The sequence below is a fragment of the Tenrec ecaudatus genome, chromosome 17 (assembly GCF_050624435.1).
Source record: "Tenrec ecaudatus isolate mTenEca1 chromosome 17, mTenEca1.hap1, whole genome shotgun sequence".
NCBI classification, from domain to species: Eukaryota; Metazoa; Chordata; class Mammalia; order Afrosoricida; family Tenrecidae; genus Tenrec; species Tenrec ecaudatus.
In genome coordinates, this window is record NC_134546.1 from 5,945,404 (window position 1) to 5,973,317 (window position 27,914).

Here is a 27,914-nt window from a genome sequence, read left to right on the forward strand (position 1 = left end):
TGTTTGGAGAGACTCCAAGATGTGCTTTTTGACCACAAAGGTGGCCCTTGTTGAAGGAAATGTTCCTTGATATTCAGCTCAAAGTTTTCCCTCACTCAGTTTCACTCTATCACTCATAATTGGATCTCCGAAAATAATTCCTCTTCCTTATTTCAGGTTTTCAACCTTTCAAATCATCTGAAGGATTCTATCTTCCTCTTAGCAGTGACTGGATCAGGTTATATATATTTATCTTCAGATTAGTAATAAAGGAGCTGGTAATATTTGTTTTACAGTCATCAGGAAATTCCTTGTAAGGAGTCCTTCCTGCTGGGTCCATCTGCAACCTTCCAGTCAGATTTTACTTTGTGGGTGCCAGGCTCTGGTTTTCTCAAGCAGATAGGGCCAGTTGAAGTAGACGACCTGGTAAATTGACTTGGATACCTGCTATAGTTTTTTTGCAAATAGGAAAGCAATATGTGCTTTATATTTCTGCTTGCTTGTTAAGTGTATTGCCAACCCGTTTTGCTTAGACACCTAATCTAGTAAAGACATAGTTATCCCCATGGGCAGAACTATCAAACCCAAACTGGAATAAAGGGCAATATAACTACACCCTGATTTTATTATTTCAGTGCTAATTAGATTACTAATTAGATAATTATTTATGTCTCATAGATGTTTTATTTGGAGGACTAGTGTGAGCTAATGTAAGGACCATTATCTCTGTGTGACAATATCTAAGTATTTTACTAACATGGGATGATTAACAACTTGCCTTTAACCACACTTTCTCCAATTCATTCCATCCTGCTCACGGCAGCACTTGAACGTCATCGGCCCATGTCTCTGCATCTCCATTGCTTTCCTGGGCACCACTCCACGTTCGGGGCTCATCTGTGTCCTTCACTTGTACGCATATTCCCTCACCTATCTCCTAGGGGCAACTATACCCACATGCCACCACATAACCCGAACATAGACCAGAGCTTTCTTTCAAAAAGATAAATTCGATCGGATGACTTTCCTGTTTAAAATCCTTTAAAAACTTCTACACTGGAGAACCTTCGCTGCCTCGCGGTTGTCAGGTACCATGGAGTCGATCCTGTGCAGCACAGCACGAAACACCGCACGGCCCTGGACCACACTCACTCTTGTCCCCGGGCATGAGCCCATGGTGGCAGGCACTGTGCATCCAGCTTGTGGAAGGCGATTCTTTGATTGAACTGACCCTCTACTGTACTGAGCATGGCACCCTGCCTTCCCTAAGGGCGAGTCTCGCCTGACAATGTTTTCAGAGCATGTAAGACAACATCTCGCCCTCCTCACCTCTAAGGAGTACTCTGGTGCTAGCTCTTCCAAGATACAATTGATCATCCTGAGAGCAGGCCCGGTACTAGTCATCATTCTTTTCCCAGCACCACCATTCAGATGCATCTAGTCTGTAGCTGTTGCTACCTAAATATTCCAAAATTCAATCTTCCCGTGGATGCTATTTCCCATTAAGAGTCCTGTTTTCTCAAGGTAGATCCAAAATATACAAACCCAAAGTCAGTTGCCCTTAGAACACAGGTGTGGAAAGGGGTTCTATTTCTCCAAATGTTCTTGTAGAAGGCAAGGTTTGGAGGCTGGGCATTTTGAGAAAGAGCCTCCTACAGGGACTGATCCCTTGACATACTCAGCAGTGGAGTGTCTGGCTCTCTAAGAGAGAAAAAGACGTAACTATTAACACTGCGATGAACCATATGCCGAGCGGCAAAGGACTTTTCATAGAACTGTGTCCATGGTGTGGTTGCATGTAGATCCTGATGCTATGGCTTTGGAGTTTGGCTCCTTAGCCTTCTAAAAGTTCTATAAGCAATCCTGCCCTGTTGTTGTTGTTGTTGTTAAGTGCCTTTGGCTTCTTTCTGACTCAGAGTGACCTTGAGTACAACGGAGCGAAACACTGCCCAATACTGCACCATCCTTACAATGGCTCTTAGACCACACTAAGGCCCTGGTAAGTAAGACTCTTGTTATAAGTCCTGAAGCCCTGCTAATGCTTTGGGAGACCCTACTCATGGAAGACACTTAATTTATTATGATAAAATGATATAAGTAAAAAAGAAGCCCCCAATAAGCAAATGTGGTGAAGAAAGCTGATGGTACCTGGATATCAAAAGATATAGCATCTGAGGTCTTAAAGGTTTAAAGGTAACCAAGCAGTCATCTAGCTCAGAAGCAACAAAACACACATGGAAGAAGCACACCAGTCTGTGTGATCACAAGGTGTCGAAGGGATCAGGTATCAGGCATCAAAGAACAAAAAAATCAAATCATTGTGAATGAGGGGGAGTGCAGATTGGGGACCCCGAACCCATCTGCAGGCAACTGGAAATTCCCTTACAGAAGGTTCGCGGGGAAGAGACAAGCCTGTCAGGGTGCAGGAAAGTGGGTGAAGGGAGATGTCAGACAGAGTAGGATATGACAAAATACTAATAATTTATAAATTATCAAGGGTTCATGAGGGAGGGGAACCAAGGAGGAAGTGGAAAAAATGAGGAACTGATACCAAGGGCTCAAGTAGAAAGCGAATGTTTTGAGAATGATGATGGCAACAAATGTACAAATGTGCTTGACACAATGGATGTATGTATGGATTGTGACAAGAGTTGTACAAGCCGCAAATAAAATGACTAAATTTAAAAAGAAGAAGAAGAAACCTCCAAGTAGCAAACATCCAGCAAATCTAAGTTTATGATACCTTATTTATGTGGGACATGGGGATATTTAAATATACCAGCCAGTCAATTGTCTGGAATTAGGCAGAATAGGCCATATCCTTATATTGTAATAAAAGGGGGGGCAAATTTACAGAAAAACCTGCATTCACTCAGTATGCCCCACATATTCAATATTATCATCTAATCACTTATGTATCGATAAATTTATCACTCATTATTAACTATTAACTGTCACCGGAAATAAATATTTCCAAGGGGAAACATGCCCTAGTAATAGCCTTGTCTTAGAACTACCTTTGTTTTATTTTTTAGTGTGTACTTGTTCTGTCTCACTAGCTGAGGACCCACAATAGAATAAAATCTAAATCCTTAATGTAGCTCTCCACATCTAGGATGAGCTGATGTTTCCTCCATTTTATTAATTCATTTGGATTTACTTAATAAAAACATATCAAACACCTAACTTCAGAAAGGTAACAGTCTAGGGCAGAATGGGGAATCTTTTTGGGGACCAAGGGACATTAGGATATGTATGACATCACTTGTGGGCCATATAAAATATCAATTTAAAAATCCGCCTGCTATATTTGGGAAAATGTTTAATTGACCCATTCCTAAAGTGACACCTGGATTGCTTCTCTTTGGTGAGGTGTGTGATGTTAGCTGGTATTGATGATTTTGTGGGTCTTAGATGATCCATGGACTACAAGCTCCCCCTCCCCAGTCTACAGCATTGAAATATCACAGTAAACAAAACAGAATTTCTACTTTCATAAAATGTAAAACCATTAGTGAAAAAACATAAAGCAAATGAACGGAAGAGTAAATAAAGGTGGAAGATCCTCACATATAAGGTTAAGTGTGAAGGAAAAAGAAAAGAATGTGCATGTTGCAGGAGTACTTTAAGGAAGTAATGAGACGTCTAAGAGTGGTATTTAAACAAAGAACTAAAATATGGCTAGCAGCTAGTCAAGGGACGAGCAGGAAGAGCAGCATTCCAGCTGGATGGTGGAGAATGTGCCAAGACCCGGGCACAAGAGCAAGCCTGGCTCGCCAAAGAACAGAGAAATGGCCATGCTACTGGAGCATCGAGAACGAAGGGAAGAAAAGTAAGAAATCAACTCGGGAAAAGAGCCGAAGGCAGTTGAAACCGTACCCATTCCATAAATGAACAGTTCCACGACTGTATTTTAATTGCCATTCGGGTGCAAGTTCACTGTGGGGTCTCAGGGTAGGTCCCCTCCGACCACCTGGAGAAGACTTGGATGCCATTATGAATGACACAGCCTGAATTTCACTGTCTCTCCTTCCTCGTATCAAAAGCTGGACAGTTCAGTGTTCGGAAGATTTTTTTCTTCTCTCTTCTTACCTTCATGAGGTGCATTTGGAAACTGGAGTTCTCCCCTCTAACAGTGATCCTAAGAATCAGAGAAGATGTGCATCAGGGCTGTATCCTCTCACCACACTTACCGCATATACTGGTATAGAAGCCGCGTTTTTCCAGCACATTTCAATGCAGTTTTGTGGTAAAATTAGGCCCCTCTGCTGATATTTGGGTCAGCTTATACCTGAGTATATACGGTATTCAATATGTCCACTAAGCAAATTGTGAAAGAGGCTGGATTATATGAGGAACTTTTGGCAAAAACTTTCAGCAAATGTTTCCTGAAAGTGAGGAGGACTTGGAAAACTTGCTGATGAAAATTAAGGGTACAGCTTTTAGTGGGGATTACAACTCAACGGAAGGAGAAGCAAAATCTTCACAACTGGCCCAGCAGGTAACATCATTAATGATGGAAAAAATATTGCAGTTGTCAAGGTTTTAGCTGTACTTGGATCCGTAATCCATTCTCATGGAAGCAGTGCAGCCGTCGAAAGATCAAATGGTGCATCCAGTTTGGTAAATCTGCTGCACGAGACCTCGTTAAACTGTTGAAAACCAGGATGTTACTTTGAGGACCAAGGTGAACCTGACTGAAGCCGTGCTATTTTTAATGGCCTCGTATGCATGGGAGATTTGGACACTGAAGAAATGATGCATTTGAATAATGGCAGTGGCAAAGAATATTGAAAATACCATGGGCTACCAGAAGAACCCATCTATTCGGGAAGAAGTACAGCCCGAATGTTCCTTAGAGCCAAAGATAGCAAAGACGTAGCCTCACCTACTTTAAACACACTATCAAGAGGCCAGTCCCTAGAGCAGTAATGCATGTTTGGTAAAGCCCAGGGTTGGTGAAAAAGAAGAAGGCTCTTGAGAAGACGGCTGGGCACCACGGCTGCAACAATGAGCTGGAACATAAGAACGATTGTGAAGGTGGGCTAGGACACAGGACGGGGAGGGGTGCGGGTCGGGTGCTTCTTTCTGCTGTACATAGTGCTGCTATGAGTCAGAACTAACCACCGGTTGGCACCTAACAACACCTGCGGCAACTTTTTATGGAAGGATTTGGATTGGAAACTCTGTTGAGAAATGAACTAACCCAAGGCAGCTCAATTGCTCAGAAAACTATGAACAGCCTATTGGGACCTAGCATGTTACTTGCATGTAAAGACGCTGCCAGGGAAACATGTGCGAGGGAAAAGCAGTATCAAGGTGCAGGAAGAATTCAGACACCAGACCCAACTCACTGCCATCAAGTAGATCCCATCTATAGTGACCCTGCAGGACCGGGGAGAACTGCTCCTGAGACTCCTCCCCATCCTTCTCTGGCCAAGTGGAAGGTCATTTTGAGCTGCTGACCTTGTGGTTGGTTCACACAACAATGCACAACCATGAAGGTCTCTGTGTGGGAAGGATAAGCCTGAATAAAAGATCCTTATTGATTTTGACTCCTTAAGGTTGAGCCCAATGTTGTTTTGGTCTTCTCCTTCCCACTCCTTGCTGACTTTCCCCTTTATTTTTCTTCTCTTTCAATCTCCCTTCCACCTATTCATACCCCAGGGGCCATCTTTCTTCTTTGCTCTCTGACGTTCTTAAGCATTTCCAGCCTTTCCATCTCCTGAGTCATTCCATTTCCCTTTCTAACTCACTGCTTCAAAAAGCAAGTTCATATGATTTTTATTGGATTACCGTGTATATAAATACTAGATATTATTTATAATTAATATTACTGGAAAACTAATCAGGATGAAATATAACTTGTAGTCAGAAATATATTCTGAATGACTGTGAAATGTAGAGACCTTGTTATTTCATAAAAATGTGAAGGTTTAAACTTTGTAAAGTTAATTCAGCAGAAAAGTATTCTTAATAGAAAACCCATACTATTGTTCACTAAAATCTGTTAGGAGGCCTGGTGGCATTGCGGTACATATTGGATGACACCCACAACATCAGCAGTTTGAAACCATCAGTTTCTCTGCAAGTGAAAGATGAGGCTTTATATAATCCTTAAGGATTACACACTCGGTTTGTTAGTCCGAGTAGACTAGAGAAACAAATCTGTAGAACATCACATGTGTATAAGAAAGAGTTTTATATACAGGGTAATTATATATTAAAAAAGCATCCCAACCCAGTCTAGTCCAAGCCCATAAATCCAATATTAGCCCATCTGTCCAATACCAATCTATAAAATCCTCTTCAGATTCACAAAACACTTGCAATGATGCTGAATGCAGGCCAGTGGGTAAAAAGCCTTTGGATCCAGTGATGCTGTATACATCTTAGCACTGGCAGGGATCTCCATGTGAATTCTCAAGTTCTAGTTGCATCAGGGTAGGGTCATGTGGCTTCTCCAGGTAAGGGAACTAGCGTAGCTCCATGGGTCTTGTCAGTACAGTTACTCCAAGAGAGTGGCTTGAGAGAGAGAAGTGTCTCCCACCTCCAAGGAAGAAAAATCTGATTTCCCAGAATTCTCAGGAGAAGGCCATGCCCACCCAGAAGCCTCACTGGCTATGATCTGATTGACAGGCTAGACTCCATTCCTACATGCTGAATCTTCAAATTGACCAATGGTTATATAACTACCGCACTTGGAAATCCACATGGGCAGTTCTACCAATCTGCCCTGTTCTGTATGGTAGATAGGAGATAGAATTGACTCGATAGGAGTGTGTAGTAGTAGAAAATTATTATGAACACAAAGCAATAAACCAATCAAATATTCACTGTAAACTTTAAATGGAAAAGCATTGATTTTTAAGAAAGTAATTTAAACTATATTAACATAAAAATGGAAAGAATTGAACTTTCAGAATCTTTTAAAAACTTGTTATTATTAGTTAAATGAAAGTTTACAGAGCAGATCATCCGTTGTATACTCAATAATTCCTACACATTTTATCTTAATCATTGTAATCCCCACAATACACCATCACTCATTGCACTTCCTCCCTGTGTTTTCTATTTCCATTCTTTCTTATTTTCTAATCATTCAGAAGTTGATCCTTGTATGAATGCTGTCATTTTAGTGTGGGGTGTGAATACCTAATTAGTGCTATTATTACCCTTTCAGACATTCTAAAGAGAAAAAGAAATTACATATACAAAAAAACAACAAAAATAAACCAATGGTAGCACAAACCAATATTTATTAAATAGATAATTAAGTAAATAAATGCTTTAACATCTCCTAAACAGTACCAAAAATATCCACTGGAAATTATGGCTCAAACGAATTAGTGAATTCAAGGGGCAGAAAACTTTGCCTGGGATGAAATAGTACTAGAACTATCTGATAAGAAATCTAGAAGTTCAAGAGATTATCAATAAAGCCTCAGCAATAGATCAATGGAAGTACACAGAATTAGACAAAAGTAAATAGAAGAAAGCATCAGCAAAGTAGAGGATACATCTCCTGATAGTAATCTGTTTAAAGAACATTTGGGGGAGGAGGTGCAGAGCTGGGGGAGAATAAAAAAAAAGGAAAAGCCAAAGGGTTATGGGACATTATCAAGAAGAATAATTCACAAGTGACTGGAATTCTGGACGACAAGAGGGGGTTGGAAAGCATAGAGAGAGGTTTTGAAGATTTATTTATAGATACCAGTAATTAACATTATAAGAAATAAGACATCTATCCCAAAACTCAACAAACTTATTTTGGGGATAGACCCCCAAAAGAAAAATCATAAGATAGCTTAATCAAACTTTTTAAAATCAAAGAGAGAAAAAAAAAGCATTTGAGAGCAAATCATGAGAAACAAAAATTCACTTATAAAAACACCAGTAAGACAAGCACTGGGTTTTAATCTGAAACCATGCAGGAAAGAAAACAGTAGGATGACATATATAGAAGGGTGACCAAAAAATGATAAAATAATAAAGAAGAGCTTCCAATTAAGAATCATAAATTCAGTAAATTTGTTTTCATGTGAAATGGTGAAGCTAGGATATTCCCAGGGAAACAAAAATTCAGAGAATTTATAAAACTCAGAAAAAACTGAATAGAAATAATATAAGAAAGCCTTGAGAGAACCAAAGACTTCAGGCAACACCTTTGCATTATGGAACAGAACTTGGTGATCTATTTATCTACTCAGATAACGAACTCCAAGTGAAACTAAAAACAGGGAACCTGAGACATCTGTAAATGATTACTTCAAAACAAAAAGGAAGGAAAACAGTGTGTAGAATTTCCATGTGGAGGGGAAGTCAAGACAATATTGATATAACAGACTATTTTAAATCTAGGAAAAAATGTAAATATCAGAGTAACTACAAAGAAAATTAATGTCTACTACTCCAAAGAGACAGTTCTACAAATCAAAAATCCTCAGTTAAGTCATGTACCATTGTGCTAAGGTCATTCCCAAACCTGCAAACACTCCTATACAAGAGTGATAAGCAAACCTTACTGAAAATTCAAGTCAAGATGGGGGTAGGGAGACACATATGTCTTAGAGAAGTCAATTACACTTCTGTTAGTGGGAAAAATGGATGGAACAACTTCCCATTGGGGAAAAATGTTAAACAATATTTCTATAGAAATGAAGGAGAGAATATGTCTGGTACCTACATTCCTATTTGGATACTTTTGACCTAGTGTCTATCTAGCCCTGGGTGACTCAGGCTGTGTGCTATAGACTACTGGACTTTAGACTCTGTTCTTTCAAGGTACAGAACTTTCTTCATCGACCCCACCAGTAGGATTAGATGCAGAAACCCCACTGAGTGAACTGGGTTTTTCCTCTTACTCGCCTGTAACAGATTTAAGAAACTTATATACTCCCTTAGACTTTCAGCTAAAACTCCTTCACGTGAGAAGAAACAGAGGATTACTCTCTAAAGGTTATGGAACTGGTTGTCACTGGACTTCGGTTTGGATCTCTTGCTTTGAGGTTTCCGAATGAATGGTGGCCTCAGACAACCATATATTTACTTTTTATAATGTTCTTTGTTCATTCCTATGATATATATTTGTCTGGCAGGCATGCTTCTGTGCTTGTGAATGAGTGTTAGTGAAAGTTTTCCCTGCCAGCCCCTATTGTTCATGTAAATAGTGTCCAGTCACGTAAAAGTTTAATCTCTGCAAATCAATAATCCATGTATTTCAATTGAAAGCTGGCCTATTCTTGTATAATTACCTTTGCTTAAAAGTGTTTTAAATTTTATATCATTGGCCAAATTAATGGTACTATCAGTAGAATTACCTTATGCCCCAGGGGGCTGGTTTATAATGTTGTTGATGAAAAAAAGATGGTGGTACCTCTAAAGTAAATCAGGCACTGCATAAACCATAGAGAGTTGAGTGGATTTGGGGTTAAGAACAATTTGTTCTTATGATCTTGTCCTACGTATGACTCATCCTCATGAAGAGATCACTGAAGATATGCTATGGCAAGTGTGAAGAAACCACGTGGTGCCTGGCTATCAGAAAGAAAATTTTCTGGGGTTTTAAAGGCTCATCTCTGAACAAGTAGCCATCTAAGTGAGTTACCAACTATGTCCATATGGAAGAAGCACACCACCCTGTGTGATCCAAGGATTATAAATAATAAAATCCGAATCTGAAAGAGGGAGTGATATCAAAGCTTAAAATGTTAGCACCAGTTGGCATAAGGCTGTGGATGATAGTGGAAGGCCAGAAACCATTAGCAGGGTCCACCCACAGATGAAGTCTCTGGTGAGCACCCTCTGAATATAGTTCCGAGATGTAAACAGACTCACTATCAAGCAAATAGCATCACAAAGTTGATTAAGGAAGATACAGTGAGGTTAAAATGTAATGCCTTATTATTTGATCTCACGTTTGACCCATTTTGAAGGTATTTTGGCTCTCGTTATCTCCTGTTTCCTTTTTGAAGGAGGTCTTTCTATGTAATTGTTGTTTTTTTGTTCGTTTAGCAGCAATCAAAAGAGACTGGACTGACAATCACAGCATTTAATGAAATAGATAATAAAATCATTTTAAAAAACAAAAAAGGGCATTATGTAATCAAGCAAGTGCACATAACCACAATAAGTAGTTACACATCCAGTGGCGGTACTCCAGTATCCATAAAATTAACAGAATTAAAAAGGGAAATCAAAGGTTCTTTTGATGATAGAATAACTAGAAAGAAATACAACAAAAATATGACCTCACAAACAAATACAGTTCCCATCACCCAACAGCACCCGAGAGCACATTCTTCTTCCATGCACATGGAGCATTCTCCAGAGGAGGTCACAAAATAAGTCTCAAGCAATTTAAGACGTTGAAATAAGGCAAAGCACTTTCTCTACTATGACACTATAGCACTATAAATCAATACCAGAGCGAGCAAGGGAAATGGAATACAGGAAAGCTGACTTCCTGGGACAAGGAGAACTGGATGGTGCTGATCACAGAGTGCCGGCCACTCGGAAGGTGAGTGATAACATTAGAAAGTACTTACAGTTCCATTTTCTGCCAAACGGATAGGTCTGGCAGGTGAATGAGGAGCCCTGTTGGCAGAGTGGGTTATGTTTGGGGCAACTAGCTGCAAGATATACTGACTCCTATATGCTTTTCAGGTATTTTCTTCAGATAGACTTTCTACCAATTAATTCTCTTTTTATCTGTGTCCAATCTGATGTTAAAGAGGCCTGGTGGAATAGTGACTTATATATTGAGCTGCTACTCACAAGGTTGGTATTTCTAATCCTGCAGCTGCTTGGAAAAAACAATAGGGTTTTCTACTCTCATACAGGTTTACAGTGTGGGAAAATCACACAGGTGGTTCTACCCTGTCCTATAGGGTCAGTACGAGTTGGAAGCAACTCAAGTGCAGTAAGTGATAGGGAGCACCAATGAATGGCACTAGGGAGGTAGGCATGGCTTAGAGTAAACCATCAGATGTTAAGAGAGCAGCTTTCATCCAAAGACAAAGTACAGAAGGCAGGAAGTGAAGTGAAAGATAGAGGAGCAGAAGCAGGAGGCGCAGGTGGTCGGAGGATAACTGATGCTACAATGTGGAGGTTGCAGTCAATGACTTGAAACAAATGTGTGAGGATTGTTGCACGGAACCCTATTTGTTATATAACCTTACCCATTTGAAACAAAAATAAAATAGAAACACAAAAATAGAAAATTATAATAGAAAAATTAAAAATAAAATGAAAAACAATTAGAATTAATTAAAATGAAAACACAACATTCCAAAAAACCTTGGACGCAGCAAAAGTAGTGATCAGAGGAGTATGTATAGCAATAAAGACAAATATCCAAAAAAGTTGATAGATTAATCCTAAAACATGAACACATAGGAAAAGGAGTGGCAAAAGAAGCCCACGATCACCATAAAAAATGAAATAATAAAGATGAGAGCAGAAATAAATAAATGGCAGTAAACAATAACAAAACAGAAAAATGATGGAAAGAATCAACAATTCTAGATGTTAGGTTTTTGAGAGTATTTATAAAATTTTGAAAACCACTAGCCAAATTGGCAAAAGAAAAAAAGGGGGGGATAAAAAATGAAAGGAACAAAAATAATAAATAAGGTGGATATTACAAATTAATTTCCTGAGAGATAAAGAATCAAAACAGAATATTATGAAAATTTATACTATAGCAAATTGGAAAATCTAGAAGAAATATATAGCTCTCTGTAAGCACTCTACATATCTAAAATAATGCAGTGACAGAAATCTTAACTAGATCCATAAAAATGAAGAAATTAAGTTTGTCTTAAAAAATTAAATACTAATACCAGCTGAGATTACTTCACTGGAGCAGTGGACCAAGCATTCAAAATTCTATTCCAACCATTCTAGAACTTAGGAATGGAAGGACACTCCTTAATACATGTTATGAAGCCAGCATAGCCCTGCTACCAAAACCAGCTAAGGACACCAAAAGTAATGAAGAAAAGAAAATTACTAACCAATGTATTTCATAAGTATAGGCACAAGAATGCTTAGCCAAATACCCACCAATGGAATCCTACAGCATGTTTCAAAATAACAAATCTTTATTGGGTAGGGTGTAAGGATCATTCCACATAAGAAAATCAATCAGCCTGATTCTTCATCTGAATATTTTTAAAAGTCAGAGAATCACAAAATCATCTTAACAGATGCAAACAGGACAGTTGATGAAATCAAACACCCTTTCCTGAAGGAAATTCTCAGTAAACTAGGAATACAAGGTGTCTTAAGGCTAGAGTCTCTAAAGGAGCCAAACCAGTGATATCTATACCTCTATTTCCATGTCTTTTTGTCTTTGTCGATGTTGACATCTACATCTATGACTATTCCATGTCCACTTTACAAAGTTATTCATCGTGAGTGAGAGTTGGGAACATCTCATATATAATTTTATAAATGAAGAAAACTTTGTTCAACAAGATGGCAGAACTTATTAAAGGCCATGCTGTTTGATTCTGATATACTGGGGAAGGTGGGTGAGGGGAGACTCCGGGCAGTGTAAGATAAGATAATTATTTATAAACTATTAAGGGACCAGGGGGTAGGGGGGAGTGGGGAGGGAGGGGGAGGGAAAAAAAAGGAAACTGAGCTGATTCCAGGAACCCAAGTGGAAGGCTAATTTTGAGAATGACGAGTGCAACGAATGTATAAGGGTGCTTTGCTCAACTGATGTATGTATGGATTGTGATAAGAGTTGTATGAGCCCAATAAAAAGATTTATCAATTAAAAATATTTTCTGAATTGCCAAAAGCTCTAAAAATGAGCTTAAGTAACATTAACTAAACTAGTAATTGAATAAATCAAAACACCCTTTCTTTTACCTTTTAGAGAAAAAAAATAGTAAGTTTTTATTCTAAGTAGAAGGTGTTTCATTATTCTTGCTTTGCCACTATGTTACTTTATAGCTAATAGGATATTATCAATGATATTTTATTATGATAATGTTAAAAAACATATAACTGAAGAACAAAATGAGTAGAGACAATGATGACAAGAATGTTAATTCTGATTATAGTATTAATTTCAAAGAGTAAATTTGATACTACATATTTTTTAACTCTTACTACAATACTAAGAAGCATCATCATTTTATAGGTGAAAACACAGACATGGCAATATTCAGCATCACATCCTGTCAGAATTAATGGAACTAAAATGTAGCAGAGCCTTGGGTGTAAATTCCTGATTTGATCAGATACCAAATCAACGCAATCTCTTTGTTGTCATGGATTTCATCTTTATTGGATCCATTATCAATGCTCACTGAAGCATCAGTCAAGAAATCCAAAGATAAGGTCCCTTGGACTGATAAGATAAGTGGCACAAGACCTCTTGAAAGGATTGAAAAGCAAGCTTGTCACTTTGAAGACTAAAATGTGCTTCACCCAAGACCTGTATTCCCGTGCAAGTTGGAAGCTCAGAGAAGAACTGCTGCATTTGAATTAGGATGTTGGCAAAGAATATTGAAAGTCCTGTGAACGGCGAGAAAAACAGAACTCTGTCTTGGACGAAGTTCCCTTCAAATGCTTCTTAGAAGGAAGGATGGCGAGAGGTTGTCTCATGCAATGTGGACGTGTTGTCGAGACCAGTCCTTGGAAAAGGAATTCGTGCTCATGAAAACCACACGGTCAGCGAAGGAAAGACGACCTTCAGTGACGTGGATTGATGCAGTGGTTTCAATAACTGGCTCAACCACAAAACGATACCATAGTGAATGAGGTGGGAGTGCAGAGAGGAGACCCAAAGCCCATTTGTCTGCCACTGGAGATCCCCTTGCAGAGGGGTCCCGGGGAGGAGACAAGTCAGTCAGGGTGCGATGTAGCACCGATGAAAAATACAACATTCCTCTAGTTTCTAAAAGCTTCCTCCCACTACCACCCCCACTATCATAATCCCAATTCTCCCTTGCAAGTCTGGCTAGACCAGACAATGTACACTGGTACAGATAGGAACTGGAAACACAGGGAATCCAGGGCAGATGATCCCTTCAGGACCAGTGGTGTGAGTGGTGATACTGGGAGAGTGGAGGAAGAGTGGGTTGGAAAGAGAGAACCGATTACAAGGATCTACATGTGACCTCCTCCCTGGGGGACGGACAACAGAAAAGTGGGTGACGGGAGACATCGGACAGGGCAAGATATGACAAAATAATAATTTATAAATTATCAAGGGCTCATGAGGGATGTGGGAATGGAGAGGGAGGGGGAAAATGAGGAGCTGATACCAAGGGCTCAAGTAGAAAGCAAATGTTTTGAGAACGATGATGGCAACAAATGTACAAATGTGCTTGACACTATGGATTATGATAAGAGTTGTATGAGCCCCTAATAAAATGATAAAGAAAACGATGGTGAGGATGGCACAGGGTCGGGCAGTGCTTTATTCTGTTATCTGTAATGTCACTCTGAGTGCAGGCCAACTTGATGTAGCTAACAAGAACAGAACAGCAACTGTTGGGATGCTCAGAAATCACCTTGATCCCATTACCCCTCTTCTAGTTACATTGTCCCACCAACTGTAGGCCTGATTGGACTATGAGCATAGGTATGGCCTCCTATTCTCACTCTTTTTATCCTCTCAGACACTGACGCATGTAATTCAATATCAACTCAGTGCAGGCAGTGTGCTGGGACCTGCCGGTCAGAGCTGAGAGTGGTTGGTCTACAGAAGTCTCCCTGTCCTATCTTCCTGGCACCCCACCCCTACCTCCACATTCAATGTATGGGAAGACAACCATGGAGGAAGACACTTGTGTACAAAAACACCCGACCTCCTCCAATGTACTTCCTGTCCTACAACGGTGCTCACAGAGAAGTGAAAAGACACCAAGCTCCATTTCCAGGGCTTGCCAAACTTACATGTTTAGAATGTCGCCCGAGTCCTATGGGAGAGAGTTGTACGTGTGTAAATCTGCTCCTGTGATGCCTTGGAGATGGTGAGTGTCCCCCTGAAAACACAGTCCTATAAAGGTTCGCTCCCCCCGCCCACACACACACACACACTGTTTACTGGAAGATTAAGAGGAAAGTTTCTCTTCTGACAACCCCAAGAAGACTTGGACTTGCTCATCGTGTGCTGTACTGCCCAGTAGTGGACAGCAACAAACGCCTCCTTCTTGCTCCTTCATTTTGCAGGTGTTCCTTATTGGCACTGAAATGTCAACCAGCCCCTAAGAAAAACAAGTTCTGAGGTAAGAAGAAAGCAGGAAGAAAATCCACAAAGTCCTTATTTAAATGACCAACTACTGGGTTGCAGAAGATGAACAATGGCAACTTGGAGTCTTGCCCACAGCAGTCCTTTAACTGACAGGGGTAAAAAGTCAAGTCCAAATGATAATGTTTGGTTTCCTGCTTTTTCACGTAGTGACAGCTTTTCCAACTAAAGAGAATGTTGACCAAAGAAAATAACAGGAGAATTGGCTTCATTCTTTACCCGTACAAAAATCACAAAATGTGTAGCATTGTTCTCATTGAAGCAATATGCTTCCAAGGGCGGAACAGTGTGTTAATAAAGCACCCGATATTTGTGATTTGGCTTCACCTTTGGGCCTTCTCACATAACCTGGGTGGACAGTTGCAACACAGCAAAGAATACTAAGGCCTTATTGTTAGGTTTCCCCCTTCATATATGCTGACTTTAATCAACACAATGCTACTGTGTTTCTCAGACCACAGTAAAAATTTTGTCCAGTGGGTTCAATGGTTGGTGAAGAGTGGAAAACTCTAGTCTTAGAAAAGTAAGCCCTGCTGTGGGTTGAATAGAGACTGGTATTCAAGGATTCATTGCCAAAAATAAAGACCTGGTGGTGGGGTTAGTCCTTGAATCTGTTCAATTAAACAGAGCTCAGGGTGAGGCATTTGGAGGACCCAGAGGCATAAAATAAAATGATTGACCAGTTGTCTGTGTCCTACGGAGGTTCACCGTACTGACTAGTGTCTCTTGGTTGAAGTTCTCAGGAGTCAGGACTGCAGACACTAACTAGACATTTTCGGCAAGGCATCCAAACCTACAGCAGCTTTCTCGGTGTTCTGCCTTTAATACTCACTCAGCTTTCAGTAACACCAACTGCTAGTCTCAGGACAGGATGGCCTTTCCATAGCAGCCCTGTAGGGGCTAGAGATGGACTTGGAAGTTGTGTCAGAAACTGCTTTGGACCCTACTTAAATGTTTCTCTTCCAGAAAGTCTCTGTAGAATGTGGTAGTCACTTAATCTGATGTCAATTTAAGGATTAAGTGTGCAGAGGTAGAGTCTAGGCTGTCAATCTGGAGACAGCCAATGAGACTTCTGTGTGGGCATGGTCTTCTCCTGAGAATTCTGGGAAACCTGGTACTTTCTCCTTGGAGGTGGAAAACACCCCTCTCTCTCTGCTACTCCGTGGGAGAGATTGCAGAAGACAAGCCACATGGACGCAACCAGACCTCGGAAGCCGGAAAAGCCACAGAGAGACCCCTGCCAGCGCTGAGATGTTTCCAATGACATTAGCGCCAAAGACTGTCTACCCACTGGCCTGTGATCTTCTGCATTAGGTATCATTCCATGTATCTCATGAGTCTGAAGACAACTTTATAGGTTGATATAAAAAATATGGGCTAATATCAGACTTATGGACTTCGTCTGGACTGGGCTGGGATGTTTTCTCAATGTTCAGTTGCTCTTGTATATAAATCTCTTTCTTATACACATATGCGTGTCCATGGATTTGTTTCTCTACCCAGACTGACACATAGAGATTACTTTAAAAATTATCATGCTGTTTTTCTTTCTTTTAGTTTCTAATATGCTTAGCAGAAGATGCAACAGTTTCTACTATACTTAGCAGAAAGATGATGCAGCTGCTCAGCTCCTCAACTGCTTAGAGTCTCTCCTAAATGCACTCTCATTTAAGTAAGGGTCAATGGAACTGTTTTATTCCTCCTGGCCTCGCTTGATGGGGAATCTGGGAGAAAGGCCTGTCTGGCATGGAAACCAAGAACAACTGTCCTTCTGAGCACTTGGCTTGCACTGATATTACGGACTCTGCCCCCTGGAGCCACTAGCGTCCCCTTCCTCTGACTGTTGGAGACGCCTGGGTCCTCCAGAGCCAGAGAGGAGGTTCTTTGAACTTGAGGGTCCTGACTCTTAGGCAGGCACCATTTTATCCTCTTTACTTTTCTTCCTTCATTTTCTCCTTTCTCCATCTTTTAAAATCCATGTTTGTTCTCGTATGGTTATGTGTCTATATAAGCTGCTTTAAAATAATTTCTAGAATCTAAGGAGGTCTAAATAAACAAAAACCTCTTTTTCCAGAGGCTTTTGTTGGAAGGCATGTATTTATCTTTGGAGGGTGGAAGCAGAAATAACCAAGTGACAAAGAGAATAAGCAGATCCTATGCTCGGCAGCTGCCCGCAACGACACGAAGCAACAGATGTCAGGAAACCATGAAGTTGCCACATTGTCTTGTCATGCACACTGGAGTCAGGGTCCATTTGGGAGAAACAATTTGATATTTTCCAGATTTTAGCATAACAGTGATTAAGCAATCTTTAATATAAACCCTACTTTCTCAATATGTGCCCAATATACTTAAGGGAGATCCTTTTATCCGTTGGCTTTTCCCAAGCTCTTTATAGACAGAAAATTTATTAGTGCAAAAGGTGCAACTAAACCTTAAAAACCTAAGAAATAATATATCTTGCATCGACAGATTAAAATGAATTTTAGAAGTTTTTTCATCTATTATTTTAATTGATTCTCTTGATGGATCATAAAAACTCAAAAAAATGTAAAAACTATTTTAAATGGGATTCATAAACAATAGGATTCATAATAAAAATATAGAATTATTTATAAAAGAGTATTCAAAAAACAAAAATAGAATTCATAGTAAACTAAAATCTAAGCTATGCAAACTTGTCAAAATAACCATTCGTTCCATTCATGTTTATTGAACATCTACATCTGCTAAACCTTAGGATTAAAATACAAGGCAAAATGCTTTATTTTCCAAAACCATAGGCCATGTTATTTTGAGGAAGATAAACACCAAACAAATCTTTATACAAATATACTTATACATTCGCTATGTGACCCAAGTACTATGAAGGTTAAATGTTATTGTTCCAAAGATGTATTACATATCTATCTAAATAGATCTATAAAACTCCAAAATTCAGTTTCATAAGGCAACAAATGTTCTGTCATTCTGTTATGCCACGATTTTATGATCAGAGCACCGACTTCTACGGTGATTTGTGCCTGAGTTGAACGACTTCAACAGTCGGACAAAACTAAGACATGAGGTCCTGTGTCTGTGGTCTTTGTTCTTCTCTTCACTCTGCCTACAAAGGGTGACAAGTTGCAGATGGCATGTTCACTCTCATGCCTGCCACCCGGTCTGAGATGGTGGAAAAAATATTTTCCTGTGGTGCATGTAAGTTCTCATGTAGCATTGCAACGTCACATGATCAGACTATTTAAATGGCATCCAGTCTTCCTAAGCATAAGAGCCCCCAGAGGAAAACCATAGAGGCTCCCAGTCTCTCATAGGATGGGCCTACGAATCCGTGTCATCAACTCTACCATGGTCTATTGATCAAAAAGTCACAGTGCCCACCAGTGTCCTAGGGGAGGGCACAATTCTCCACGTCTCACTAGGAAGGAGTCTCAAACATTTCTCCACACCAAAAGTAGTGTGCTATTGTGTGCCTTTTAGTTGATTCCGGCTCAAAGTGATTATTTCATGGGTCATGCAACAATACTTAGAGCACAGAGAGGAAAAAGCTGCCCTCCTGTAATTCCTTACCAAATTAAACTATCATTCTAGAGTCAAGTAGAAATAAAACAGTTTGGAGCAAACAATGATCACATACAGAAAGCACTCCTAAAGAATATCGATCTGTAAAAGAAAATTGAAGGCATACAGTGGAAGAGCGAACCATGAGAAGTAACATACGAGTAAGTAATATCAATGAAAATAAATATCAATCAATATTTAGAAATGTCATAAAAACAAGATAGAAGTATTAAAAACAGACATAGCACATAATGTACAATAAAGGAGAATATGATTATGTCTTTAAAGGACTAAACTCTTTGGGAAAAAAAGGGGGTAAAATATTGATTAATTGTAAAGATTTTAAAGTTTGTTAAGATAAACATGCTCATCAAACTTAAAAGTAGACACTAGAGTAATCAATGTATCATCCCAGACCAATAGATACAGGTGAATAAGCCAGGGTGGGCGGTAGCCTGATCAGTGTGACTAAAGGCAGGAGAGTTCAAAAAGTAAACAAATAAACATGATAAAGAATAGAATAGATTCAAATATAAATAAATCAATATTTGTAGTAAATATTACTTATAAAATTTATCATTTAAAATATGGAGAGGGCTAGGGGCAATTTAACCATGGACGGGGATGGAGGAGGCTCTGAGACAGATGTGGCGGTAATTAATTGTACAACTTACCACTCCCCTGGATAAGATCAAATGATTGAAGTGTTCAATGGTGTGATATGCAAATTATGTGGCAATAAAACTGTTGGGAAAAAATTTAAAAATAAAATATGGAGAGGTTTAAACTGAATTTCAGAACTCTGGCCATATGCTGTTTATTTACTATATCTATAAACTGAAAACCAAGAACATTAAAGAATATAGAGGACTTAAAAAGATAGGCCGGGAATAGTTCGGTTATGATATCATATCATAGCCTTTCCCTGTGGGTCACATTAAGTTTCCGCATAGCATTGTAATGTCAGGTCATCCAACTCTTTGTCTGGGAGCTAACTGACCCAATGGACTGATGGGTAAGAAGGATCGCTTGCATTCGCAGATGGACTGCCGCTGCTGCCTTGCTCTCACTAGGTGCGGTGGAGTGGCACACCACCACGGAACACTGTCTGATTCTGAATCCTGCTCACAGATCACAATTATATTTGAGCCTATTACTGCAACTATCCTTCTCGACCCATTTCCCGTCAGGCCTTCCTCATTTTTCTGACTTTCTCTAGCAAGCATTATGTCCTTCTCTTTGGACTGGTTTTCCCTAACAACACTTCTAAATTGCACGAAGGATGACATTTGGCCAGCCTCTTCCCTAAGGAGCATTCTGACTATCCTAAGATCTATTCTGGATTCCATTGCCTTTTCAATATTCTTCATCTGTATAACAGAAAGGCATCCGTTCTTCTCCATCCTATCTCTTTCTTTGTCAAACTTTTATATGCATATGAGACCAATGAAAACACAGGTGAAGTTAAATTCAAGCCCTCCAGGACCTCGGTGGGCATCAAAATGACCCTCATAGGATTCCCAAGGCTTCCCAGGGTTTCCCAGATTTCCACCCCTGGAAAGGCTAGTGAATTCAGACGGATGACCCTGCATTTGATAGTCATGTGCCTACCCATTGTACCACCCAGACTTCTTGTACAAATAAAATCTCAATTGATATTGTATAATTTAAACACTACAAATTAAAAAAAATCAAAATGAGACTAAACAGGATACCTCGACATATGTAAGAACTTAAGTAAGCTCGCTGAGATAAATCTGAAGTTAAAACATACATAACACAGAGTGAAAATTAAAATATTTGAAATTGCTGTGGGATGCAGATAAAACTGCATTAAAGGAAAATATATAATCTTTCGTGTTCATAAAAACAACAAAAAAGAACTACACTTAAAAAGAAAGAAAACAAATCAAAGAGAAATTGTGAAGAAATAAAATAGTAACAGCAGAAATAATGAAAAGAGAAGCTCAACACAATCAAATAAAGACCGAAAGGAGAGCATAGTCAAACTGCAACCATATAAATGCTATGAGAATATTTTGTATGTCTGTAAATTCAAAAATTTAGATGCAATTTATTATTTCTTAGAAAAATATAACCGTCTCAAGATATAAAATGTTAATGGAAAAAACATTAAAAATGAAATCAGAATCAACACGTTGACCCACTAAAACCATTTTGAGTAAACACAGAAAAGGCTGTGGTGGCCCTGTGGGCTAACTTATCCACAAGGCAAGCATTTCAAGGCCACCAACTACTCCCTCCACAGGAGAAATCCAAGGTAGAAAGGGGGAACTGATTACAGAAGCTACGTGTAGCCTCCTCCCTGGGGGAGGGACCGCAGAGAAGGTGGCTGGCAGAGACAGCTCAGACAGTGTAATATGACAAGATAATAATAATATATGAATGACGAAGGGTTCATGAGGAAGGGGGAGAGTGGGGAGGGAGGGGGAAAATGAGCAGCAGATACCAAGGGCTCAAGTAGAAGGCAAATGTTTGGAGAATGATGATGGCAACAAACGTACATATGTTCTTGACACAATGAATGTATAAATGGATTGTGATAAGAATTGTACGAGCCCCCAATAGAATGATTACAAAACAAAATGTAATCAGCAAAAAATAAATAAAAGAAGAAATACAAGGCTCCCCTATATAGATCTAGTGTTGGAGAAACACTATATAACAGTCTCTCTCTAAGTTGGAATTGTCTCAATGGAAAAGGTTTGTTTTCTGGGGAAAGGAGTCCTCATGGTGCAGTATTTGCTCCTTGGGCTGCTAACATCAAGGGCAGCGGTTCAAAACCATCAGAGGCTCCTCTGGAGAAAGAGGACTTTCTACTGTCTGGGAAGATTACAGGGACATGTCTACCCTGTCTTAATGGTTACTGTGAGTTGGCATCTAATCAATGGCCTTGAATCTGGTTGTTATGCAGAAGGGTGGAGGCCTGTTGGTGCCATGGCAAAAGCTCTCATCCACCAAGCAAAGGATTGTCAGTTTGGACCTCTCAGATGATCACAGGGAGAAAGATGGGAAGGACCACTTCCATACAGCTTCCCAAACAGCTAAGGAAAATATGAGAAAAGAAAGCAGAAGGCAACGCAGAATATTAACCCCAAATATCTATAAATCAACACAAATACCCTACAAGAATATTAGAAAGTTGAAAGCAGCAGGGTGGATTTTTAAAAAATCTCATTGTTGAAAAATAGGGAAGCAAGTAGATGTTAACATCAGAAAACATACTCCTCAAATTCATGGCATCAGAAAATTAAAGGAGAAAAATATATGCTCTCATCAAATGCAGAGAAACATTTGATAAGATCACATTTGAATAATAAAACACTTAAATAGAAATTAAATCAAATTTACTTAATCTGATAAGGACCTTCTATAAACATTTTGCCTAATGGTGAAATAATAGAGCCAGAGCCCTCAAAATTCAGAACAAGATTAAGGATAACCATTCTACTCAATATTTCTTAGTGAGTCATGTGCAGGTCACATAAAAGAAGAAAAATAAATAAGAACCTTATGGCTTGGAATGGAACAAAAATTATCATATATATATAGATGATATTAATATCTACACACAAAATTAAAGATTATTTACAGCAAGGAATTAGAATAATTTAAATAATTCAAAACATACTTTGTATAAAATTAATTTGCAAGCACTATTGTTTTCTCACACCAGAAGTAGTTTGAAAATATGAATTTTCAAAGGATATACTCACAATAGAAATGAATACTATCAGGTGCCTTAACAATAAGTCCAGCAAAAGATATTCATCAATGCTTGAATCACATCCATGTCTAGCAGTGGATGAATGTATAAACAAAGCATGCTACATCTAATTGAATGCTACTCAGCCATAAAGAACATTGCGCTCTGGAATCATCTTGCAATGACCCGGAGGCCACTAAGCTGAGTGAAATGAGACTATCAAAAAGGACAAATATTATATAACCTCAATTTGTTTAAAGTAATAAGTAAATAAACAGATACCTAACAAATGCCCATTGGCATTTACAAGGAAGAGGGATGAACCGAGAAAACATTCGTGTGCCAGTAGTCAAGTTTTGGTCATGGTGATGGGAAAGGTGGCCCTGAACAGAGGTGACGTTTGATGTGCAGCTGATGTACTTGATGCTACTAAATCATACATGAGAAAAATAATGAATTATTATTATGTTTAAATTCCATGTTTTCATGAACGTCTTGAAGGGCCCCTCATTAAAAATATGCATCCGAATAACAAGTGTGTGCTACAGAGGCTGATGGTTCTTCGACATAACCCAGGGAGTCGAACTCGATTCAAACGCGGGCCGTTGGTGCAACAGGCAAGACTCACGCGGGCCACAGCTCATTGACAATTTTGTTCAATTGATATATATATTTTTTTAACATTTTATTGGGGCTGATACAATTCTTTTCACAGTTCATACATATACATACATCAATTGTATAAAGCACATCTGTACAGTCTTTGCCCTAATAATTTTTTTTCTCTTTTCTTCTTTTACATTTTATTAGGGACTCAAACAACTCTTACCACAATCCATACATATACATACATCAATTGTATAAAGCACATCCATACATTCCCTGCCCCAATCATTCTCAAGGGATTTGCTCTCCACTTAAGCCCCTTGCATCAGGTCCTCTTTTTTTTTTCCCCCCCTCACTCCCCTTTCCCCCCTCCCTCATATGCCCTTGGTAAAATTGATATTTTAAAGTGAGGCTTCAGGAATATGGATAGGATAATTAAAACACTATATAATTGCTTTTATTTAAACATTTGTTTTATTTAATGTATTTATACAGCTTTCCAGAGCTTTCCTCCTACTACTTTCCCACTATCTGGATTCAAAGCCTGAGAACAGACAATCTTCATTAAGTCAGAGAGATGTTTATCAGCTAATCTTGATCTGTATGTCATTTTCTTTCATGGATGAAAACAGTTGTTCACACAACGGCTTCCCTCTAAAATGGTTAACTAGCGCAGCCGCTAGGTATGATTCATAACAGCACAAGCCAGAGTGCTCTTTCTAACCTCTCCGCCATTGGGGTCTGTGTGCATTAGGTGACACTGAGAATGGCAGACACATTGCTTCCAAACGTCACTGGAATTGGGTCAACGTGATTATACACGTCCACAGGCCCCCAGGAAAGGCCCTGGGCCACGTGTAGATTCGTCTTCAGTAGTTAAAGGGTTAACGAGGGAATTGTGTGTACAGTATTGCCTCAATCTCCCGTAAGCGCTATTTTCTTCATAACATTTTTCCCATTTTCATTTTATTTCAGAGCATCACGGGCCACAAAAAATTACCCTGGGGGCCACCCTCGGCCCGTGGACCACCAGTTTGACAGCCCGGACATAACCAATCACTACACGGGTCTGTTTTTCTTGGTTTGAGGACCCAGGGATGTGATGTCATGTGACCATCCCATCGATTCGCATGAGACAGTAGTGAGGATTCACGGTTCACCCACCTGGCTTGGTAAGTAGTGCCCGAGGTCTTAAGCGTGAGATTGAGGGAGGGACTATCTCAAATACAACTCTGGGTCCCTTCATTTGGAGCAACTGCGAAAGAAGGAAGCTCGGGTACCAGAAACAGACATAAGAACTCTTGCTGCCTTGAGCCCCTGCTTCTTCTACCTGGAGACCAGTCCCAACTGGTTCCGGGTTACCACTAATGCGTATTTCAATCAAAGACACAATGGATAGATCTTGATATAAAGTGGGGGGGGGGCAATGTAGAAAAGACTTTCGGATTTTCAAGGAATTTAGACTTCGTTGACACATCGAGATTGGCAGACTACCAGACACTACTGCCCTGTACTCCTTAAAAAGTGAAACAAAATTATCCCGCTGTAATCTTTCAACTGAAGAGCAAATTAGCCCAAAGAGTAAAGAATACCACATTTGAGAACTGCACTCTTTTAAAAGAAAATATCGACATGAAACCAAATGGGGAACAGTTTCTCTCCATCGGGGATACAAGTTTAGGATCAGTGAACTAAGTTAATGGGAATGAAACAGCCAGAATGGAAGGAAAAAAAGTTACAGAATGGAGAATCTACTGTATGTACTCACATATAAGCCAAGTTTTTCAGCACATTTTTAAATGCAGTTTTTGTGATAAAATTAGGTGCCTCGGCTGGTATTTGGGTCGGCTTATACTTGAATAAATATGGTAAAAATGTCCGTGAACATTATGGAAGAAATTGTGGGATGGGAATAAGTTTAACTATGTACATTTTTTTATCAAGAATACAGTATAATACATTTTTAAAATATATGCAACCTCCATGTACATTATCCATAAAAAAATAAAGACAACCCAAATGCCCAATAATGGAAAAATGAGTGAAAGAAGTTAATCACAAAATAACATTACCAAAAAGTCAAGAAAGGTTTTCACATAAAAGGAACTATTAAAAAAAATGTTTACCAATGGTGGGAGGGGATGAGAGGGTTTGATAAAAAAAGAAAGAAAGAAGGCTTAATTTTTACTATAGATAAAGAAGTAGTAAGATCCTACTGAAGGCTATTATTTCAGCATATTGAAAAACATAAAAGATTTAATTAAATGCAAGTATACATGATGTCCATGGATGGATAAACTCAGTAACATACTAATCCAAAGAAAAAAGAAAAATGTCAATATAAATCCAATTAAAATCCCAATCAGAAGTTTTGGGGAACATGTCAAATTAATCATAAAACTTCTATGCAAGAACAAACGACACTATTTGCTAAGATATTTCTTTAGGAAGCACAACAATTGTCAAAATATCAAGATTCATTTTGAACTAGTGTAGTATTAATAACAATATCATTTCACACTATTACTCTGTGCCCTTGTGTGTTAGATTCTGAACTAAGAATTTTATAAGCACTGACTAATTTAATTCTTTTAAAAACAATTAGGTAGTTACCATTGTTAATTTAATGTTATACTTGAGGAAACAGGTACACCGGGAATAAATAGCCAATTCAAGTTCATACCCTACAGTATGTTAGATCCAACATTCAAAGTACATATTTGTTGTACATACTATAATTATAAAATGGACTTAAGAACTGTAGATAAACACTAAAAATCACAGAGAGCATCAAATGGAGAGGTCAGAGGTTGAACATAACATTTATGGAACAGAAATACAGTGTCAGCAGTATCCCTGCAAATTAGTTAGAAGAGAATGCATTATTCACTAGATGGCATGGAAAAGTTACATAGCTGCAGGTAAAAAAGGTTCTTATTTTGTACTGTATAGGAATACCTATCCATGCATATTAACATATTTGAGTGCAAATCAAAATATGTATATAGAATCTATACTACCTAAGAATAAGGGAGAATTATTAATTAGTTGTGCATAAATCATAAAGAAAACAGGTTGTTAAATCTGAATAATAGGTTAAAATTAGATGTTTCTGTACAGCAAAATACTTCAAAAACAAATTAATAAAAATAATAGGCTGAATAATATTGTATTTGTGATCCATGTAACAAAAATTTGGTGGCCATGGTGCAACAATTGCAAAAATCTGGCATGTTGACTACTTTGTCTGACCTCAGGGAACAGATGGGAAGGTCTTCAGGGAGTGAGCCCATCTTAACTTTACATATCTCAGTGGATCAGCACCAAATAGCCGTGTGGAACAAAAAGTGCAGGTTGCAGAATCACAACTTGCGGCGCCTCATACAATGGCATGCACACTCTATCTTGTTTGTGGATTAATATAAATGTATTAAATGACGAAAACATTGATGGAAAGGTTGAAAACCAAAACAGGGGGAAATAGGCCCTCCTGAAAGGCAGGACATGGAGTAATCTAAGGGACCTTATTCAGGGGTTTCATTGTCTTTGAAATGCCTTATTTATTTAAATAAAATATACAGAGAAAATACGGAGAAAGAATCAAGATTGGACAAAGGCTGGTGGTGAGGAAAAGGTGTTAACTATATCATTCTATATTCTCATCTACTTTGGTTGCATTAGCTCGTGATATATAAAAAATGGTTTCACGGGTTATAAGTAAAAGTAACTTGTTTGAAGGAAAGCATTCATATGAGAGGCAAATGCATTTTGTGCATTTTATTAAGTGAAAAATATGTAAACACATTACATTTTAAGAGAATGGGGAATTTTGCCTCATTTGCAGTTTTTTCACCAATAGACTCATAAAATAAAAGTGCATTTATTTGTTTCAGCTCTTGAGTCTACAAATTAATTGGAAATGCAAAATTATCACTAATAAGAATTGGCCAGACTTCAATGGTTCCAAATTAATGCACCCATATTCCGATTGAAAATAAAAACTTGTTTATTCTTTTAAAAAAATGGAGATGTAGAATTTCAGGTAAGTTGGGATATGTGATTGTTTAAGGGTCAAAGTGTGGAGAGGACCTTGTTCTTCCTCGCCTATGATTGACTATAGCTAATATTTGACAGTCTTTTGTCATTCAGCAAATATGACATTCATTAAGAACTTACTCTAGGCCTGACTGTTGGTCAGAGGAGACTTCTAGTTGCTGAGACCAGAATGATGAAGTGAAAATCGTGCGAAGGAAGATCTGAAAGCGGAAGGCTGCCGATTCTTCCCCCAGAGCTGCGATATGTCCTGAGATGCTCATAAATCTCCAAAACTCTTTATGCCACTAAATTTTACTTTTACTTTTGACACTATACTTTGAAAAGAAGTAAAAATCATATCGCTCATCTAGAATTTCTGCCCACATAATAAAGATCCCATAACAATACAAATGCCTGGAAAATACAGGCCCAGCAGCCCTGAAGGTTGGGATCCCAGCAGAAATCTCAGAGGGCAGGAAATAAAAATTCCCGAGTTTGGGATGGATTATAAAGAGATAAACCAAGCCCTTCTTCCGAACAAGGGCAAAGGTAGCACTCCCTCTCAAGTGCAGGAGTGGGTTCTCACCTTCCTGTGATAGGCTGCCATGTAGGGAATTACTTCATGTGGTGGCCCTTCTAACCATACAAACAACAGCAACAGAAACTCCCCAACGTTAAGTGGCAATCCCTGGTGGTGAGTGGCTGTGTGTGGGGCCGCTAACCACAGTGTGG